Source organism: Phyllobates terribilis, unplaced genomic scaffold (genome assembly GCF_046119375.1).
Source record: "Phyllobates terribilis strain yellow unplaced genomic scaffold, ASM4611937v1 Scaffold_5__5_contigs__length_657084704, whole genome shotgun sequence".
NCBI lineage: Eukaryota > Metazoa > Chordata > Amphibia > Anura > Dendrobatidae > Phyllobates > Phyllobates terribilis.
In genome coordinates, this window is record NW_027362765.1 from 396,609,313 (window position 1) to 396,632,328 (window position 23,016).

General features: G+C 45.8%; 1 long non-coding RNA gene across 1 annotated transcript; it reads left to right on the forward strand.

Moving 5' to 3' along the window:
- The first annotated feature begins 1,264 nt into the window (after positions 1-1,264).
- Positions 1,265-21,496, forward strand: LOC141271225 (uncharacterized). Its single transcript, XR_012321867.1, has 3 exons — positions 1,265-1,385; positions 1,909-1,979; positions 21,128-21,496. It is a non-coding gene; the product is annotated as an uncharacterized lncRNA (long non-coding RNA).
- The last annotated feature ends 1,520 nt before the right edge of the window (positions 21,497-23,016 follow it).

A 23,016-nucleotide genomic window follows, 5' to 3' on the forward strand; every position in this document is an offset into this window, starting at 1 on the left:
ACTAGATACTTACAAAGAAGTAACGAGGGAGCACAAAACTCACAACTGAAGTACAGCGACAATGAGAGGGAGTTAGTTACAGGTTCAGACAATGCAGGAAAAGGGAAGGGACGGACATAGAGGCAAAACAGGTAAAAGATAGGAGAGAGTTCAGACTGGAAATGAGTGTACGGAGGAGACCGACACTGCAGCGGGATACAGGAGCGGGTCTGGGAATACGGCCCCCAGAGAGGCGGGATGAACAGGCAAGGAGCGTGTTCAGACTGGCCTGGAAATACAGCCTCCAGGAAGGCGGAATGAACAGAGAAGGAGCGTGTACAGACTGCAGGTTAGAGTACACAGATAGGACACAGTACAGACACGGGAACAGATACTGCAAGACAGGTAACATAGACAGGACCTGGCATGTCAGAGACAAAAGTCAACTGACAGGGAAAGATGCTCAGGCAGGGATTAATTGGAGCAGCTGGTTTAAATACCAGGTGACAGACTGCAATAGGCTGAGGACGCACAAGGGGTGTGCCTGCAGCAGGTTGGGGCTTGCTACAGCGTGGCTATTACTACTAGCCAGTGTTTGGCTTTTCACTGGGTAAGATGACCTAATGTTTATATCTGTCCTTATGGTTATCCCTCTCTTTAATAGTAATTACTTTATTCTTATTACTTGATTAACTTACTGCATATTTTGGGATCATGAGGACCTCTACTGTTGGCCATCTTTTTCAGTGTACAATTTTCTTGGCCACCACCTGTATTCTGGGGGTTTGCCATTTTGTGGCCATTATCACTGGCTTGTGATTGATCTTCACTGGGTAAGGCTGCCTAACGCATAGGACCTGTCCCTCTGAAAATCCTTTTCTTCAGCAATAATTATTTTACTCGGAAACACACCTACAATTGTGCTCCGATATATACCACTATTGGTTTCAGTATATATATTATTCTGCTGTATGAATTTTCTGGGACCATGGGGACCTCTGTTGTTGGTTGTCTTCTCCAGTGAATATTTTTCTTGGCCACCATCTATATACTGTCACTTGATATTGTACTTTATGTGTAATTTTAAATGTTGTAATAAAATTTGAATGTTTTATGCCTATAAAACAACTCTGTGTTTCTCAAATCTATTATATGTAACATGAGTTGGCATGATTTGGTGCTCAGGGTTAGTCTTTTCTTCCCCCAGATGCGCCAATCTAGCTATAAAAGGGTTAAATTGTTGAAGCAGGTACAAGAAGCAGGAAGTGATCGGGCGCCGCCCTTAAGCAGCAGAAACAGAGGCAAGCAGACAGCATGGAGGGAAGCCAGAGAGACATTCTGGATTGGAGATCAAGTGCGCGCTCTTGCACAGTGGGAGAAGGACCACTATGCAAGGACGCCGCCAGGTATGTTACACCCGGCCAGTGGAGCAGTGGGTCCACACCCACAGTCGTCACACCTACAGTGGGCTAAAACTTGAATACACTGATGATAATGAAATTACTGCTGACCCTGTCCCTAAAGGTTTGGCTGAAAATGAAATGTAGCCCTAGTAATATAATGCAGGTAACTCAGAGGACGGTAACAGGTCACCTGTCCCTCCTTCTTCCTTTTCACACTACATGCATGCTCACTGCACACTTTCCATAGAATACACTTTCAGGATGGAACTGAATATGGGACTCTGTTTTCAGTTACACATTGCAAAAAAAAAATAAAATAAAAAAATACATGTAGAAGGGCTTAAAATGGTTTAATGCCTTAAAGGGAACATTGTGCATGTGATTTGAGTCTTGACAAGGACATTTCATCCGACAACATGGGAGACATTGTGGTGTTTTGCCACAGAAAGGTTTGGTGTGTGTTTTCTCCTCCACACTCTATATACCTGACCTAATTCCTCTGTACTTGTACCTTTTCCCATAACAGCTCCATAGTCTGGTTTTCACTAACGCTCACCATCATCGTGTCCTGATCACACAGATGCACGGCTTTCTACAGTAAGCTATTATATTAATCATCTATAAAGCAACTTATTAAAGTGGAATTGTCTTTATAGTATTATTATTATTATTTATTATTATAGCGCCATTTATTCCATGGCACTTTAGATGTGAAAAAGGGGTATACATACAAGAACAATTACAATAATCTTGAACACAATGTGACAGCGACTGGTACAGGAGGAGCGAGGACCCTGCCCGCGAGGGCTCACAATCTACAAGGGATGGGTGAGGATACAGTAGGTGAGGGTAGAGCTGGTCATGGATCGGTATGGTGGAGAGGTGGTTACTGCAGGTTGTAGGCTTGTCGGAAGAGGTGAGTCTTCAGGCTCCTTTTGAAAGTTTCCACGGTAGGCGAGAGTCTGATGTGTTGGGGTAGAGAGTTCCAGAGTAGGGGGGAAGCACGGGAGAAATCTTGTATGCGATTGTGGGAGGAGGAGATAAGAGGGGAGTAGAGAAGGAGATCTTGTGAGGATCGGAGGTTGCGTGCAGGTATGTAACGGGAGACTAGGTCAGAGATATATGGAGGAGACAGGTTGTGAATGGCTTTGTATGTCATGGTTAGGGTTTTGAACTGGAGTCTCTGAGCAATGGGGAGCCAGTGAAGAGATTGACAGAGAGGAGAGGCCGGTGAATAGCGGGGGGACAGGTGGATTAGTCGGGCAGCAGAGTTTAGGATAGATTGGAGGGGTGCGAGAGTGTTGGAAGGGAGGCCACAGAGCAGGAGGTTGCAGTAGTCAAGGAGGGAGATGATGAGGGCGTGCACTAGTGTTTTTGCAGATTCATGGTTGAGGAATGGGCGGATCCGGGAGATATTTTTGAGTTGGAGTCGGCAGGAAGTGGAAAGGGCTTGGATATGTGGTTTGAAGGAGAGTTCAGAGTCCCAGGGTTACCCCAAGGCAGCGAGCTTGAGGGACTGGGGAGAGTGGACAGCCATTGATGTTGATAGATAGGTCAGATGGAGGGGTGAATGAGATGGCGGAAAGATGATGAATTCTGTTTTGTCCATGTTAAGTTTTAGAAATCTAGCAGAGAAGAAGGATGAAATAGCAGACAGACATTGTGGGATTTTGGTTAGTAAGGAGGTGATATCGGGTCCAGAGAGGTAGATCTGTGTGTCATCAGCATAGAGGTGATAATGAAAGCCGTGAGACTCTATGAGCTGTCCCAGGCCGAAGGTGTAGATGGAGAAGAGCAGGGGTCCGAGAACTGAACCTTGGGGGACACCGACAGATAGGGGGCGAGATGAGGAGGTGGTCTGTGAGTGGGAGACACTGAATGTCCGGTCTGTTAGGTATGAGGAGATCCAGGATAGGGCCAAGTCTGTGATGCCGAGAGATGAGAGAGTTTGTAGTAAGAGGGAATGGTCCACTGTGTCGAAGGCAAATGACAGATCTAGGAAGAGGAGGACAGAGTAGTGTCGCTTAGATTTGGCGGTTAGTAGGTCGTTGGTGACTTTAGTCAGGGCAGTTTCAGTGGAATGGTGCGGTCTGAAACCAGATTGTATTTGGTCGAAGAGGGAGCAGGAGGAGAGGTGGGAGGACAGTTCAGAATGGACGTGTTGTTCCAGTAGTTTTGAGGCATAGGGGAGAAGTGATATGGGGCGATAGCTAGTCAGAGAGGATGGGTCAAGGGAGGGCTCTTTGAGGATGGGTGTGATTGAGCCATGTTTGAAGCATGAGGGGAAGACACCAGTTGTTAGTGACAGGTTGAAGAGGTGGACTAGGGCTGGGATGAAGATAATGGTAAGGTTTGGGATGAGGTGGGACGTGATTGGGTCAAGTTTACAGGTGGTGAGGTGTGATTTGGAGAGTATAGAGAAAGTTGATCTTCCGTAATGGTGGAGAAGGTGGTTTTGGAGGAGGAGGGTTGAGTAGGTGTGGGGAGGGGCTGAGGGGGCTTTAGGCAAAAGCTTTGTCTGATGGTGTCAATCTTCTGCTTGAAGAATGAGGTAAAGTCTTCGGCTGAAATAAGAGGAGAGGGAGGAGGCACTGGGGGATGGACGAGAGAATTGAAGGTGTTGAATAGTTGTTTGGGGTTGTGAGACAGGGAGGATATGAGAGATGCAAAGTATGTTTGTTTTGCTGCAGTGAGTGTGGACTTGAAGGTAGTGAGGGACTGTTTGAATGCGATGAAGTGCTCATTGGAGTGGGACCTTTTCCATCTCCTCTCAGCAACCCTGGAGGCCCGTCGCAGCTCTTTAGTTAGGCTGGTGTGCCAGGGTTGTCTGTTGATTGTGCGAGTTTTGGTATGTGCGAGGGGGGCGACCGAATCAAGAGCTGCAGCTGTTGCGGTGTTGTATAAAGTGGCAGCAACATCTGCATCATGTAAGGAGCTAATGTCTGTAAGAGGGAGGAGGGATTCAAGTATACAAGAATTATCCAAATGCTCTGTCAGATCTTACTACGCACTATAATTGTAATATTTTCTATCATCCCGATAGGATAATACCCTCCTGTACCCTCCTAGTGGCAGATCATGTGAAGTGCTGAGCATTGGATCTGATTATCGGATCACACTGAGCCATGCAAGGCAATGAGTGTGTGGAAAACATCGGACTGCAATCGGATGACATCTGAGTGCAGACCGATCCGAATGGAGATGGTGGAGAAACTTTTTCCATCTTCTTCTCATCCGAGAAAATCGGATCACACTGTGATCAGACTCTGATCAGAGTGTGATTAGCATAATTGGCCCGATTGTCTCGCATTAGAGAAAATACTGCCATGTTACCCTAGCTTTACAATAGGTTATCAATGTCAGGTGGGTGGGGGCCCAACGCACAGGACATCCACCGATCAGGGAGGTGGAAGCAGTGCACTGTACATGTACATCTGACTATATCTCTTCTACTCAAGTGATCAGATATTAGACACAATATTAAAATCCCAGAAAAAAAATAAAAAACATTTAAGGCTATTTTTACATTTCAGGGTTTTGCATCTATTTAGGAAAGGAATGTACTTAGTCTGAGAACAAGTTACAATAAATAAAATTGACAGCACTTATTACAAACCCTAAAAGATGAAGGTGATTCATAGATAAATACTCTCCACAAAGGATATAAAAATAGAATGAATGTGAAATTACATAATGCCTAAACTGTGTACAAATCGACTGCGCTCGCCAGTGGTGAAGCTAAAGTCTGATGGGCACCGGTGCAAAGTTTCGACCTGAGCCCTCATCTGCATGTTGGTCAGATGTATGGACCCTTATAGCATCCTAGATCCTATAAAACATACGTGTTCGACATCCATGTTATAATGTCCCCTGTCCTGTCTCCTTCTTGTATTAATCTCCCCCATCCTGGCCCCTTTCAGTAATAATGCTATAACATTTTTCCCCCATCCTGGGCCCCTTCTTGGTATATTGTCCCCATTTTGGCATAATGTCCCCCATCCTGGAATAATGTTCACATCCTTGTATAAATTACCCATTCTGGTATAATTTTCCCATCCTGGTATAATGTCCCCATCCTGGTATAAATTACCCATCCTGGTATAATGTCCCCCATCTGTTATGTTCTGCTACCAGAGCTAAGGAAAGAGAGGAGATCTGTCCCTACGATAGAACTCAGCTTAATCCCTATGATGTAACAGGGAACCTGATCCTGCGATCAGACCTGCTAAAGTCCTAAGCTAGTCTGTACGGAGACCTATAGATGTGGGGAAGGAATCCCTACAAGTACTAAGGACTGGGAGGAATATGGGACACCTCCTAACAGAAATAGTAGCAGACAGACGAACAAACAAAATATATAGAACATAGAGGTCAGTAGACCAAGCAAACTAACAGAGCAAGACACAGAGCACAGGCTAGCTAGAAAGTAGATATACAATGAAGTCCAGCAAAGCCAGAAGGGCGGAGCAGGATTAAATAGGCCAACAAGGTCATGTGACCAGCAAAGGAAAAAAAACCTAAGAGCAAGGTTCTAACAGTACCCCCCCTTCTAAGAGGATCCTCCGGATCCCCTAGGACCAGGCTTATCAGGAAATCTCCTGTGAAACGCTCTGATAAGTCTGGACGCGGAAACATCATCCGACCTCACCCAAGAGTTATCCTCGGGACCGAAACCTTTCCAGGCCACAAGATACTGCAAACTACCTCTATACCGTCTAGAGTTAAGGATGCGAGAAATTTCATATTCCCCGTCCTCCACCACCGGAGGAACAGAGGCAGAGGCGTCACAATCCGATACAACAGCTTTTTTCAACAGAGAGACATGAAATACCGGATTAATTCTCCAGGAGGTAGGAACCTCCAACCTAACAGCAGATTGGTTGACAACCTGAAGCACCTTAAAGGGCCCTACAAACTTGGGACCCAATTTCTTTGAAGGAATCCTCAACCGCAGATTCCTAGAGGACAACCAAACCATGTCACCAACAGCGAACAAAACTTCCTGTCGTTTCCTATCAAAGTAGTCTTTAGATTTTCTGTTGGCCTCCTGAAGATTACCACGCACATCCGTCCAAACTCTCTCCAAATCACCGGAAAAATTCTCCTCCTCAGGCACGGCAGATCCCAACTTGGAGAACGACCCAAACGACGGATGTCTCCCAGAACAACAAAAAAAAGGCGAACAACCAGCAGAAGAAGATGTATGATTGTTCAGAGCAAATTCAGCAAGTGGCAGAAACTCAGACCACCCCTCTTGATTGTCTGCCACAAAACAACGCAAGAACTGCTCAACATCCTGGTTTTTCCTTTCTGTCTGGCCATTAGATCAGGATGATATCCGGACGAGAACGACAAATGAACTCCCAACCTGTCACAAAAGGCACGCCAAAAACGAGCCACGAACTGAGGACCCCTATCAGAAACAATGTCAGTAGGAACGCCATGAAGTCTGACAATTTCCTTGACAAAGGCCTTAGCGAGAGTTTTAGCGCAGGGCAGTTTGACGAAAGGAACCAAGTGACACATCTTGCTAAAACGGTGTCACACTGTCACAGAATACTGGAGGTAGGGGGCCTAAGCTGACCCTAAGCTGGGGCCCTGACTAATCCCTCATCCTGGAGGTACTGTTAAAGGTACAGAGGTCCAGGCCGCCAGCGTAACCCCTACCTCCTGAGGATCCCTGCACCACAGTAATCTAGTCCTGAGAAGGACCCCGATCACAACAATAGGGAACCAGCAATAATATGCCCACACACAGTATTTAGACGAACGAGACAGTACAAGGGAAAAACCAAAACCACCTTGCATACAACTTCAACAAAACTACAACAGAGGGAACACCAACGGGAAAGGAGATAAATGATAAAGCGAGGAAAGGGAAATAACACTTTCAAATACACTTATCTCAGCAACTCCAAACACCACGATCCGCTCTGTAAGTCAGAATGAAAAGCTTTCACCGACACCTCACAAACAGACCTGCAGGAATATAAAGGAGTCTCACTAACGAAGCATTGATTGCAGCTGGGCGAGGCTGGACCTCAGCTAGCCCAGAGAGAGAGAGAATTAACTCCTTCACTGCCGAGAAAACACAAAGCACCAACAAGTCAGCTGCGAGAAGTCAGGCTGTGTACTCGTGACGATCTTCGTGGCAACACACCCGTGACAGTACCCCCCCTTCTACGAGGGGCCTCCGGACCCTCAGGGCCAGGTTTATCCGGGTGAGTCGTGTGGAAGGCCCGAACTAATCGGTCTGCGTTAATATCCGACGCAGGAACCCACATCCTCTCCTCAGGACCATACCCCTTCCAATGAACCAAGTACTGAAGGGACCGGCGATTAAAGCGTGAATCAATGACCCTCGATACCTGGAACTCCAAGTTACCATTGACAACCACAGGAGGGGGAGGTAAAGGTGACGGTACCACCGGCGCCACATACCTCTTAAGCAATGATCTGTGAAACACGTTGTGAATTTTAAACGTAGGGGGGAGGTCAAGACGGAATGCCACCGGATTAATAACAGAACTGATTCTGTACGGCCCGATGAACCTGGGACCCAGTTTCCAGGAGGGAACCTTAAGTTTAATATTCCTGGTAGACAACCATACCTGATCGTTCACACTTAGGTCCGGACCAGACACTCTCCTCCTATCAGCCATACGTTTGTATCGGTTCCCCATAGTATTCAGATTCTTCAGCACCCCTCTCCATACTGAAGCGAGAGATGAGGAAAATCGTTCCTCCTCCGGAACCCCCGAAGAGCCCCCCCTACTGAAAGTACAAAACTGGGGGTGAAAACCATATGCCCCAAAAAACGGGGACTTACCCGTGGACTCGCTTCGCCTATTATTGAGAGCAAACTCTGCCAGAGGTAGGAAAGAAGCCCAGTCCTCCTGGTTCTCTGACACAAAACACCGAAGATATGTCTCCAAGCTCTGGTTCATACGTTCCGTCTGACCATTGGTCTGAGGATGAAAAGCCGACGAGAATGACAAAAGCATCCCCCGCCGTGCACAAAACGCCTTCCAGAACTTGGACACAAACTGAGACCCCCGATCAGACACCACCTCGGAGGGTACCCCGTGAAGCCTCACAATCTCCCCAATGAACACCTGCGCAAGAGTTTTAGCATTAGGGAGAGCCGGAAGAGCGATAAAATGTGCCATCTTGCTGAACCTGTCCACTACAACGAGTATGACCGTTTTACCCGAAGACGGAGGGAGGTCCGTAATAAAGTCCATAGACAGATGAGTCCAAGGACGCTCCGGGATCTTCAAAGGTAAGAGGGCCCCAGACGGACGGGTATGTGAGGTCTTAGAGCGCGCACAAACCCCACAGGACGCGACAAAAGTTACCACCTCTTTATGTAAGTTAGGCCACCAAAACCGACGCGAGAGGAGATCCACAGTTGCTTTACTCCCCGGGTGTCCTGCAAAAACTGAGTTATGGTGTGCCTCGATCACCTTTTGTCGCAACTGATCTGGAACGAACAGTCTCCCCGGAGGTCCAACAGGGGCGTCCCCCTGAGCCTCCAATATCTCCTCCTCCAGCTCAGAGCATACTGCCGAAACCACCACCCCCTCCTGAAGAACAGGAATCGGGTCGTCCGTATTCCCGGCCCCAGGGAAACTACGAGATAAGGCATCCGCCTTTACATTTTTAGACCCAGGACGATATGTAACGACGAAATTAAACCTGGTAAAAAACAATGACCACCTAGCTTGTCTGGGATTCAGACGTTTAGCGGACTCCAGATATAGCAGGTTCTTGTGATCGGTGATGACGGTGACCGGATGAACTGCCCCCTCCAAAAAATGGCGCCACTCCTCAAAAGCTAACTTAATGGCCAGGAGTTCCCTATTGCCGACATCGTAATTCCTCTCAGCGGACGACAATTTTTTAGAGAAAAAGGCGCACGGATGCCACTTACCAGGGGACGAACCCTGTGACAATACTGCTCCCACCCCTACCTCGGAAGCGTCTACCTCAACAAAGAATGGCTGAGACGCATCAGGTTGAATGAGTATGGGTGCCGAGGCAAAACATTTTTTCAAGGAGGAGAATGCTTGACAAGCCTTGTCAGACCACCTAGAAAAATCCGTCCCCTTTTTAGTCATGTCTGTGAGAGGCTTAACCACGGACGAGAAATTACGAATGAACTTCCGGTAATAGTTAGCAAACCCCAGGAAACGTTGTAGTGCCTTAAGATTCTCCGGCCGATCCCACTCAAGAACTGCCCGCACTTTCCCAGGGTCCATACGAAAACCGGACGCAGAAACCAGGAAGCCTAAAAACTGGAGTTCCTGTACGGCGAACACACACTTTTCCCACTTGGCATACAGTTTATTATCCCGCAAGATCTGTAACACCTGTCTAACGTGCTCCTGATGAGACACCAGATCCGGCGAGTAAATTAAGATATCATCCAGATATATGACAACAAACTGTCCCACCAGGTGGCGAAAAATATCATTAACAAAGTGTTGAAACACCGCCGGGGCATTAGTCAGACCGAATGGCATGACAAGGTTCTCATAATGCCCCTCCGGAGTGTTAAAAGCCGTCTTCCACTCATCCCCCTCCTTCATCCTAATCAAATTGTACGCCCCCCTGAGATCCAACTTAGAGAACCATTTGGCGCCCACGATCTGATTAAAGAGATCGGGAATAAGTGGGAGCGGATACGGATCTCGGACCGTAATCCGATTAAGTTCACGGAAATCCAGGCAAGGGCGTAGGCCTCCATCTTTCTTCTTAACAAAGAAGAACCCCGCGGCCACCGGTGAAGATGAAGGTCTAATATGCCCCTTAGCCAGACTTTCAGAAATATAATCCTTCATGGCCTGCCTCTCAGGACCAGAAAGGTTATACAACCTAGCTTTAGGTAACTTGGCCTCAGGGAGCAGTTTTACAGAACAGTCATACTCGCGATGAGGAGGTAGTTCCTGACACCCATTCTCCGAGAATACATCCTCAAAGTCTGCCAGAAATGGAGGTAAGACCCAAGGAGTAACCGCACCGATGACCGTGTTCATGCAGTTTTTATTACAGAATTTACTCCATTGGCTTATCTCTCTGGTTTGCCAATTAATAACAGGGTTATGCTTAGCTAACCAAGGAAGGCCCAACACTATAGGAGTGGGAAGACCCTCCAACACGTAGCAAGACAACAGTTCTTTATGTATTGCCCCCACTTGAAGTTTTACGCCATGCACAGCTTGCAAAAAACTTCCCTGACCGAGAGGCCTGGCATCGATCGAGAATATGGGGATGGGTTTAGCCAACTCACTCAATCGCATACCTTGAACCCGGGCAAACCGAGCATCAACCAGATTAGCCCCGGCCCCACTATCCAGAAGAACAGATATCCTCTCAGTTCTCGTACCCACCACCACCTCCGCTGGTACGAGAAACTGAGACGAACCTAGGGACGAAATACCTACTCCCAGATTGCCGTCCACCACACAACCTGGGATCAACAGTTTTTTCGACGACTCTTTACTCAGCAAGGGACGGGATGGACACCCCCCAATAAAATGTCCCTTTTTCCCGCAGAGGAAACACCTTCCTGTCTTATGGCGCACCACCGGTCCCCTTCCCCGAAATGATGTCCCTCCTAATTGCATAGGCTCCTCCGGACTGACCAGGGGAACCACCATATGAGGGGACCTTGTAAGAGGTGGAGACATTACAGGGGGTAGAGTTATCCCGCACCTCTCCCGAAGCCGTCTGTCAACGCGAATAGCAAGGGCCATAGCGGCTTCCAGTGACGCGGGAGAGTCATACTGTGCCAACACATCCTGTAATTTGTCGGATAAACCATGACAAAACTGGCTCCTAAGAGCCGGGTCATTCCACTGGGTGTCCGTGGCCCACCTACGGAACTCCGAACAGAATTCCTCCGCCGGACGATCTCCCTGCTGAATCCTACGTAACTTAGACTCAGCAAGGGAGATCCGATCTGGGTCATCATACACGAGTCCCAAAGCAGCGAAAAACCTATCCACTGACTGGAGAACTGGGGAGCTAGGGGGAAGAGAGAACGCCCAAGATTGTGGGTCCCCTTGTAGGAGCGAGATGACAATTCCCACCCTTTGTTCTTCACTGCCCGATGACCGAGGCCGCAGCCGAAAGTACAATTTGCATGCCTCCCGGAAAACAAAAAACTTGTCCCGCCCCCCAGTGAACCTGTCAGGGAGAGCTACTTTAGGTTCTGGTCCGGCTTGCTCCAGAGGATGCAAAACCTTGGACCTAACGTCCGCCAGCCCCATGGACAAACTCTGCAACTGCTGAGCTAGACCGGCTACTGGATCCATGGTAGCTGGAGAAAAACTAAGATGGTCGGTGAAAATGTCACACTGTCACAGAATACTGGAGGTAGGGGGCCTAAGCTGACCCTAAGCTGGGGCCCTGACTAATCCCTCATCCTGGAGGTACTGTTAAAGGTACAGAGGTCCAGGCCGCCAGCGTAACCCCTACCTCCTGAGGATCCCTGCACCACAGTAATCTAGTCCTGAGAAGGACCCCGATCACAACAATAGGGAACCAGCAATAATATGCCCACACACAGTATTTAGACGAACGAGACAGTACAAGGGAAAAACCAAAACCACCTTGCATACAACTTCAACAAAACTACAACAGAGGGAACACCAACGGGAAAGGAGATAAATGATAAAGCGAGGAAAGGGAAATAACACTTTCAAATACACTTATCTCAGCAACTCCAAACACCACGATCCGCTCTGTAAGTCAGAATGAAAAGCTTTCACCGACACCTCACAAACAGACCTGCAGGAATATAAAGGAGTCTCACTAACGAAGCATTGATTGCAGCTGGGCGAGGCTGGACCTCAGCTAGCCCAGAGAGAGAGAGAATTAACTCCTTCACTGCCGAGAAAACACAAAGCACCAACAAGTCAGCTGCGAGAAGTCAGGCTGTGTACTCGTGACGATCTTCGTGGCAACACACCCGTGACAAACGGTCCACGACCACCCAGATGACAGTAAAACCCTCAGAGGGGGGAAGGTCAGTTATAAAGTCCATAGCCAAATGTGTCCAAGGAGCACTGGGAACCTCCAAAGGACAAAGCAACCCCGCAGCAGGAGTATGTGAGGACTTAGATCTAGTACATATAGTACATTAACGCACCCACTTAATGACTTCCTTCTGCCATCCAGGCCACCAAAAACTGCGACCCACCAGTCTCTTGGTCTCAGAGATTCCGGGATGACCTGCCAACCGAGATTCGTGACACTCAACAAACAAATCTCTCCTAAAGGTCCCAGGCACAAACAACCTCCCATGAGGAGTGTTAGAAGGGGCATTCTCCTGTGCTTTAAGAATCTCATTTTCCAAAACGGAGTCCAAAGCAGCTATCACAACACCTTCTTGTAAAATGTTTTCCTCTTTCTCAGCACCGACTATGGGAGAAAAACTGCGAGACAAGGCATCCGCCTTAACATTCTTAGTACCAGGGATGTAAGTAACGGAGAAATTAAACCGCGAGAAAAACAGTGCCCACCTAGCCTGACGGGCATTCAGGCGCTTGGCAGCATCAAGATATATCAGATTTTTATGATCCGTAAGAACCTGAATGGGAAATTCCGCACCTTCCAAGAAGTGGCGCCAGTGTTCAAATGCGAGTTTAATAGCCAATAATTCCCGATTACCAATATCGTAATTCAGTTCAGTCTCCGAAAATTTTTTTGAAAAAAAGGCACAGGGATGTAATCCATCCCCGTTATCCTGAGACAATACTGCGCCAACCCCCACAGAGGAAGCATCAACCTCAACCAAAAACGGCCTAGTAACATCAGGCTGCATAAGGATGGGAGCAGAGGTGAACCTCTCCTTGAGATACACAAAAGCTTCAATGGCCTCAGAAGACCACTGAACCGCATCAGCACCTTTCCTGGTGAGATCAGTCAGAGGTTTGACAATACTAGAAAAATTTTTTATGAATTTTCTATAGTAATTGGCGAAACCCAAAAACCTCTGTATCGATTTCAAACCAATAGGCCTAGGCCATTCCTGCACAGCCTGAACCTTAACCGGATCCATCTCAAAACCTTTGCTGGAGATAATGTAGCCCAAAAAACTAATTCTCTGTACAGCGAACTCACATTTCTCCAGCTTAGCAAAAAGCGAATTGTCCATTAATAACTGTAATACCTCACGCACGCTCCGCCAATGAGACTCCAGATCCGGCGAATAAATCAAAATATCATCCAAATACACAACCACATTTTTACCGATCAAAGGTCTAAGGATGTCATTAATCAGATTCTGAAAAAATGCAGGAGCATTAGTAAGACCAAAAGGCATAACCAGATTCTCAAAATGACCCACAGGAGTGTTAAAAGCAGTCTTCCATTCGTCACCCTCCTTCATGCGCAACAGATTGTATGCCCCCTTAAGGTCAATTTTAGAGAACCACTTGGCCCCCATTAACTGGTTAAACAGATCAGGAATCAATGGCAGTGGGTAAGGATTGCGTACAGTAATTTTGTTAATCTCACGAAAATCCAGACAAGGACGTAAACCGCCGTCCTTTTTTTTTACAAAAAAAAATCCAACCGCCACAGGAGACTTAGAGGGCCTAATGTGACCGGCGGCCAAACTTGTCTGTATGTATTCCTCCAAAGCCTTCCTCTCAGGAATAGTAAGGTTAAATAAACGACTTTTAGGAAGAGTCGCTCCAGGGACAAATTCAATAGAACAATCATAGTCTCTATGGGGAGGCAAAACCTGCGATTCCTTCTCAGAAAAAACTCTCCAAAAATCCTGAATAGGAACAGGCAATTCTCCCCTATCCAAAGCTGCAATACGCCCGTTACAACACTTGTCATAACATTTATGGCTCCAGGATTTAATTTCACTGGTAGACCAATCCAGTACAGGATTGTGAAATTTTAACCAGGGCAATCCCAATATTACTGGAGAAGGCAAGTTATTCAAAACTACCAAATCCAATTTCTCATGGTGAACACCATTAATAGTGAGAGGAAATTCACAGACCTTGAGAGTAATATTCTTCAAAGGGGAACCATCCACAGAAACCACAGCAATGGGGGATGATAAAGGTTCAGGTTTTAAATTGAGTTTTTCCATGAATCCCCCATCAATTACATTCAGTGTAGACCCACAATCGACAAACACCCGAAATTCCATTAATTTTTCCTGAGCAATCGTGGAAGCAGCTAAAAATACACCCTTGGAATTTAAACAGGCAATACGGGCATGACTGACCATTTTTTTTTCTTTCTTCATACGAAGCTCACAGCCTTTAATCAAATGACCAGATTTTCCGCAATAGAAACACAAGCCTTCAAAAAATCGACGGTCTTTTTCTTGAGAGCGAAGTGCCACCGATCCAATCTCCATCGGTTCACCACTGTTAATACACACATTCTCATAACCAGAAACTGACATAGCAGAGGATTTGCTCTCATTAACCCTTGCACGCAGTCTTCTATCCACCCGTATAGCTAATTGCATAGCCTGTTGCAAATCTTCAGGTGTAGGATAAGCAATTAGCAGGTCTTTAACCCTTTCACTGAGCCCAGCAAGAAATAGACTTTTCAGAGCAGAATCGTTCCACCCTGTTTGAGTAGACCAACGACGGAAATGAGTACAAAATTTTTCCACATTACCTGATCCTTGTTTTAAACGTCTCAACTCAGTCTCAGCTGATGCGACACGGTCAGGATCATCATATAATAGTCCCAAAGCAGAAAAAAAACTATCCACTGATCTGAAGCATGTATCACTAGGTTGCAAAGAAAAGACCCACTCCTGAGGCTCTTTGCGCAAAAGTGACATTATGAACCCTACGCGCTGGGATTCATCCCCAGAGGACTTAGGTCTCAAACGAAAATACAATAAGCAAGCATTTTTGAATGAAAAAAATTCTCGGTGTTCACCAAAAAATAAATCCGGCAAACATACCTTAGGCTCCAAGAAATGTGCTCCAGGACAGTTACTCACGTGCTGACGGAGCTCGGCCACCTCCAGAGAGAGTCCCTGCAGGCGATGCACCAAATCCTGAACCGACACCATGATGGAACAGAAAAATTTTTCCTTAGAGAATTTGCTGGCTGGACTTACTGTTATGTTCTGCTACCAGAGCTAAGGAAAGAGAGGAGATCTGTCCCTACGATAGAACTCAGCTGAATCCCTACGATGTAACAGGGAACCTGATCCTGCGATCAGACCTGCTAAAGTCCTAAGCTAGTCTGTACGGAGACCTATAGATGTGGGGAAGGAATCCCTACAAGTACTAAGGACTGGGAGGAATATGGGACAACTCCTAACAGAAATAGTAGCAGACAGAAGAACAAACAAAATATATAGAACATAGAGGTCAGTAGACCAAGCAAACTAACAGAGCAAGACACAGAGCACAGGCTAGCTAGAAAGTAGATATACAATGAAGTCCAGCAAAGCCAGAAGGGCGGAGCAGGATTAAATAGGCCAACAAGGTCATGTGACCAGCAAAGGAAAAAAAACCTAAGAGCAAGGTTCTAACACCATCCTGGTATAATGTCCCCCATCCTGGTATAATTTACCCATCATAGTATAATGTCCCCATCCTGGTATAATGTCCTCCATCCTGGTATAATGTCCCCATTCTGGTATAATTTATCCATCCTGGTATAATGTCCCCCATCCTAGTATAATGTTGCTATCCTGGTATCATTTACCCACCCTGGTATAATGTCCTCATTCTGGTATAATGTCCCCATCCTGGTATAATTTACCCATTCTAATATAATGTCCCCATCCTTTTATAATGTCTCCTATCCTGGTATAATGTCCCCATTCTGGTATAATGTCCCCATTCTGGTATAATGTCCTCATCCTGGTATAATGTCCCCCATCCTGGTATAATGTCTTCATTCTGGTATAATTTACCAATCCTGGTATAATGTCCCTCATCCTAGTATAATGTTGCCATCCTGGTATAATTTACCCATCCTGGTATAATGTCCTCATTCTGGTATAATGTCTCCATCCTGGTATAATTTACCCATTCTAATATAAAGTCCCCATCTTGGTATAAATTACCCATCCTGGTATAGTTTACCCATCCTGGTATAAATTACCCATCCTGTTATAATGTCCCTATCCTGGTATAAATTACCCATCCTGGTATAATTTACCCATCCTGGTATAAATTACCCAGCCTGGTATAATGTCCCCATCCTGATATAATTTACGCATCCTGGTATAATGTCTCCCATCCTGGTATAATTTACCCATCCTTGTATAATGTCCCCATCCTGGTATAATTTACCCATCCTGGTATAATGTTCCCCATAGTGCTATAATGTCCCCCATTCTGGTATAATGTCATGTAAGGTCACTCTTCCTAGAAAAATGTCCCGATCCCTGTATAAGGTCCCCATTCTGGCATAATGTCCTCATTCTGGTATAATGCCCCCATTCTGGCATAATGTCCCCAATCCTAGGCCCCTTCCATTCTTCTCCAGCACATTTTAAAAAGAAACAAACAATTTTACTCACCTTCCCTTGTTCCAATGCCGCGTGACCTCTTCGTCTGTAGCCATCAGCTGACTTCAGCATGCCGGCACAGGCAGCGCATATGACATCACTGCTATGCGTCGCGCATCACTGGCTAGCCAACATCAGCTGCCGGCCTCTGATTGTCTAGCGGTGTGTATTGCAGAGCAGAGAGTTGCAGGGTGTCTGCATCACAATACATTGCATCTGAGGACGCACATCCAGGTGAAATTGGCGTAAGCGGGCCCCCACTCCAGCACGGGCCTGCGATCGTTATTTCCACAATATCCGAGTGCTGATGATGCTGCTGAAAGCTGAAATCTGCAACAGTCTCATGGTGGGATCACACATGGCGATATATATTGTGGTAAAGCGACTTGCTCAGCTCTCTCAGGTTAACTTCCTGCTGTTTTATTAGACGGCATAAATTCCAGCAGGGTTCCACAAAAATAAACAAGTCCTCTCCAGGATAACGGGAAAACAAAAGATAAAGTATAGCACAGTACATAAGTGAGCGGGGCTTCGCCTGCTCCGGGTAACACAGTGAAGTCCCACCAAACAGCAGTCCTTCGGTGGAGCTCTCTGGCTTCACCACACACAGCCTGGAGACTTCACTCTCCAGACCACACCAGAGAAAAAAAAATAGTGACTGAGCATTTAACCTTGCTCAGCCACACCCTGAGGGGAGGTAGTGTGAATGGCTTCCCTCCCATCTCTATGTCATTCACAGCAAATCACGCCCTTCAAAATGGTGATTAAACCCTCCAACATTTAACAGCTGGACGAAAGTTGTAGTTCAGTTCACTAGGGCAAATAGCCGTAGAGAAACATACCTCCCCTCACATACTTCACCAGTGACTCTGTCACAATATAGATATATAATTCTGGTGGTCTTGGATGAAGCTTTAAGATGCCATCTATATATATTCTCTTCCTGACGCTAGATCTGTATGTTTATGGGTATAATATTTATACTGAATGTGATGACAGAACACCATTACCATTGCCTCATTTCCCTTAGGAGGTTATTACTATAATTCCCTGTTTAGAATAACAAGGATTTATAGGTCTTATGCAGCTTAGATCAAAAACCGTGCATGTCATTACCAATGTGCGCTGAAGAAAAGACACAAAACTTAAAGGGAACTTGACAGTTGACTCTTATATCCCAAACTGCACCCCACATGAATCGAAGTCTGGCTCTGCATTTCAGCCAGGTATTATTTACCCTTCAGAGAAAACATATGTGACTATGGGACCATGTGGCTTGAGTGACGGGTCCAAGAGTCAGATTCCCGAAGGCTTCTCCTGGCACCGTTCACATTGAGTGACAAGCTTTTGGCTATATACACATTTAGGGAGAGACCTGTCACTCAAAGGGAGTAGGGTGGGGAAAAGCCACCGGTGACCAGCCTCTTGGACTAGTCACCCAGAGCCACAGCTTTTCAGGTAAAATATAACTGGCCAGTGTCTGATGATTCATGCTGCCCTAACCATGTCTTCTCCATTGTCTGTGTCAGCGGATGTCGGACTGCACTCGGATGACATCTGAGTGCAGTCCAATGTTTCACTTGCACCCATAGATTTCAATGAATGCGTGTGATCCGACTTGGAGAGCCACTCGCAGCACGCTGCAATGTTTTTCTCATGCTAAATCATCATAAGAAATAAAATGTAGATCCGTCCCGCCCCATAGTATAACATTGGTCCGAGTGCTATCTGATAAAACATCGAATAGCACTCGGCCAAGTTATACACTAGTGTGAGAGAGTCCTAAATGTTTGCAATGTATTAAAATATATTTGTGCTGTTTTATAAAGTATTATGTGTTTTTTACTCCTTGGATTGTTAATTCTAGTCTGTGATCCTAGAAGCAGAAAAGTCCAAATTCAGACATTTGTAATGAGACCACATTTTAGAGTGAATATTCATGGTCTTGAGATGCCTTCTGGACCTGGTTTAAAACTGGGCAAAATCCAACATTAGATCCAATGAGAATTTGCAATAAAACCCACAGTACGGCTATGTTCACACATCATGGTTTTTACAGAGTTCATTTTCTGCAGCAAAACCTGATCTCTGGCCAGGAGGTTGGTCAGGATTTTTGTTGCTGTTTTCTTACTTTTTTTTTGGTGCATTTTTTCAGCATTTTTTTCACTGGCCTTTCGTCTCTGTTATGCATGTAAATAAAATTCAGTGAAAAACAAAATCTCATTCTGGTTTAGGCTCAAAAAAGGCTGAAAACTTGACACCTGCATTTTTATTGCGTTTTTTTTCACGACCCATTACTTCCTATGACAGAAGTGACAGGCTCTATTTTACAAAAAAAAACATGCAAAGCTCAAAATCTTGAACAAAAAAAACCCATAATGATTTCTGGAAACTCATAGTCTTTGCTGGTACTGCAAAACGCAGCTAAAAATTTGCATAAAAAAAGCATCAAAAAACGCTGAAAAAAACATGATATGTGAACATATCCTAAGGCTGCATTCAGACAGTCAACATTTTATCATCTGTTGGAACAATATAAAGGCTATTTTCACCTTCACACAGAATTTTTTTGTTTATTGCTCTTTTTCTTCCCAGATGCAAAGTTAAGATGCGAAGTTCAGCAACTTTGTAAATCTTTTACCCCTGAGGAAGTCACTCCCTGTGGTGATACGCACGGGATCCTCATTCCCATATGATCCTGGTTACTGCTTACCACTTTTATGTTCCTTTAATACTGCATTATTTATGTATTATCTGTATATACAGTATTCAGTGCACTTTTTTCTTTAGTGAATACTATTTGACTTCTCTTTAGGGGAAGCATCTATTCATACTTATCTAATATATATAATCGTCTTATCACGTCTGTCTGTCTCCTTCTGTCCAGGAAATCCCGCGTTGCTGATTGGTCCGGCCGCGGCCAATCAGCGACGCTGGATTTCAGAAAAAGATGGCGGCCATTAGCGGCTCATCTGCCGCATGGAGGTCAGCGGCGATGCAGTCGGGAGATGACCGGCTAGGGCCGCTGATCTCCCAACGGCAAGTGTGAAGATAGGACCGGGGAGCGACGCCGCCGGTCGGGATACTTCTGCTGCGAGCAGCCGCTCATCTCCCGGCTGCTCACAGCGGAAGTACCTGCACAGGCAGCGCCGCTCCCCGATCCTCACTAATACGATTCGCTGATTGGCGCCAAATGTAAACACCGCTTATCTGATTGGTCGCCGGCCGCGACCAATCAGCGATATTGGCACCAAATTTAAACACTGCTTTGCTGATTGGTCGCGGCCGGCCGCATACATATTCTAGAATACCCGATGCGTTAGAATCGGACCACCATCTAGTTTTAGATAATCATTAAATTACATGGCTCTTTCTGTTATCATGCCAGTCATAAGGTTTGTATCCTAGTGTCAGTTTTTGGCCTCAGAAACAGGTTTTGGTTCAGTGGCCTATATTACATGTGTTTTATTTGTCTTGTCTGGCCTTTTTATATCTGTTACACATTGTTTAAATTCAGGAACTAGAACCGATTTTTTTTCTGTACGTCTTTCCTTTTTGGAAGATGCCACACAAACCTCCCACAAGGCAGCACTCCCCAACATTTTCTTTGCCTAGCACCGGTTGCTTGGTCATCCTTCTGCTGCTGTCGCTCTCTGTTTTTCGGCATGTCAACATGGCACGCTCCCTTAATATCATGCACTCAGGCCTCATAGGCAGGCTCACGCGGCAGTTTAGCCCCTGAGTATTCAGGTAGTTTGCATCCACAGCATATTTGTGAACTGCTTCACTTCTGGATTCCTTGATCACTTCTCAAACCCAGCTCTGCCACATCACTGTGTACTCTACTATACCGCTAACCAGCTCTGCTATATTGGACTCTGTAACAAACTCAGCTCTGGTATACTGAGGAGTCAACTCTTTCGTGCTGATGCCAGCTCTGCATTGGACTGCATAACAAACTGAGCTGTGCTCTATCACTGAGACAACTCTACTATTCCAATGTCAGCTCTGCTACATCATTGATTAAACTCTGTTGCACTGCTAGTCCCGACCTGTCATACATCTGTTGAGAAGAGCCATAGGATCAAATACTTAATTAACCTCAAGACATAGGAGATTGAGAGAAAAGACCCACAAAGTGTATTATTTCACCTTACATAAGGTTGTTTAGATCAAAAGATGGCTGCCATTTCCTGTTTCATCACGCCATGCTCTGTTCTGGAAGGAAACTGCATTCTATAGAAGCACTAACCCACCTTGATGACCTCATGGACTACACCCCCTGATGACCTCATGGACTACGCCCCCTGATGACCTCATGGACTACACCCCCTGATGACCTCATGGACTACGCCCCCTGATGACCTCATGGACTACTCCCCCTGATGACCTCATGGACTACACCCCTGATGACCTCATGGACTACGCCCCCTGATGACCTCATGGACTATGCCCCCTGATGACCTTATGGACCACGCCCACATGGACTAACCAAACAATACATCTGGTTATTCACATTCTGGGCTAACCGAGCCCACATACAGTGTTTATATAAGTCTATGTTCGGGTTGAATAAAGACACTTGGAGCTGTGCCATAGCTGATCAAGGAGAGCTTACATCTGACTGTGTGTGTGTGTCTGATGTTATTCTTTCTTGCATGCACTTGATCATATCCATTAGGCCAGGAGCAGGCAACTAGTGAACATACCAAAGTGTTCACCCTAACATTTTTGGCACCCAACGTGGGGCTAGCAGAGGGAGAGCCCTACACCCTTAGGACCGGCGAGTTGAACGGCAGGACGCACTGAATACTCCGAGCCAGGAGACTAATCACCTCCATAACCAAACACGGTAAGTCTGCTGATTTTTATAATCTGTAGTCTTTTCCTGTGCTCCTCAGGGTATCCTGTGCAGATTGCCTGACTGTGTCCGGTTTTCGAGGTATCTGTAAGACGGCAGAAGGGTTTCTCCGCTGCTGGCCATTTTAATTGCGGAAGAACCGTCACATGCTCAGTTGCTTGCTGCCTGTTATGTGTTGTGTTGAGGGGAGATTGACTGGTATTTAAAGGGAACAAGTGGGTTTTTGAGCGGTATCTGGAGAAATAAAAGGATATTGTCTGTGGTATAGTTCACGTTTGTCGCCTGTGATACGATTTCCATTCTAGTGGAGAAAGTAGGGGTACTTAGCCTGAAGTGATGGACTCGGCGTGGCCTAGAGTGATTTGACTTGGCCTGGTACCGGCACGGAGCCTGGAGTGAGGGACTCGGCCCGGAGCCTAGCAAATTGAGTTTCGGCACGTAGCCTAGAGTGAGTGACTCGGTACAGGGCCTGGTAATTGGATTAATACGAGGTGTTTTATTTATTTATTATATATATATATATATATATATATATATATATATATATATATATATACATACAGTACAGACCAAAAGTTTGGACACACCTTCTCATTTAAGGATTTTTCAGTATTTTCATGACTATGACAATTGTACATTCACACTGAAGGCATCAAAATTATGAATTAACACATATGGAATTATATACTTAACAAAAAAGTGTGAAACAACTGAAAATATGTCTTATATTCTACGTTCTTCAAAATAGCCACCTTTTGCTTTGATGACTGCTTTGCACACTCTTGGCATTCTCTTGATGATCTTCAAGCGGTAGTCGCCGGAAATGGTTTTCACTTCACAGGTGTGCCCTGTCAGGTTTAATAAGTGGGATTTCTTGCCTTATAAATGGGGTTGGGACCATCAGTTGTGTTGTGCAGAAGTCTGGTGGATACACAGCTGATAGTCCTTACGAATAGACTGTTAGAATTTGTATTATGGCAAGAAAAAAGCAGCTAAGTAAAGAAAAACGAGTGGCCATCATTACTTTAAGAAATTAAGGTCAGTCAGTCTGAAAAATTGGGAAAACTTTGATAGTGTCCCCAAGTGCAGTTGCAAAAACCATCAAGCGCTACAAAGAAACTGGCTCACATGAGGACCGCCCCAGGAAAGGAAGACCAAGAGTCACCTCTGCTTCTGAGGATAAGTTTAGCCGAGTCACCAGCCTCAGAAATCGCAGGTTAACAGCAGGTCAGATTAGAGACCAGGTCAATGCC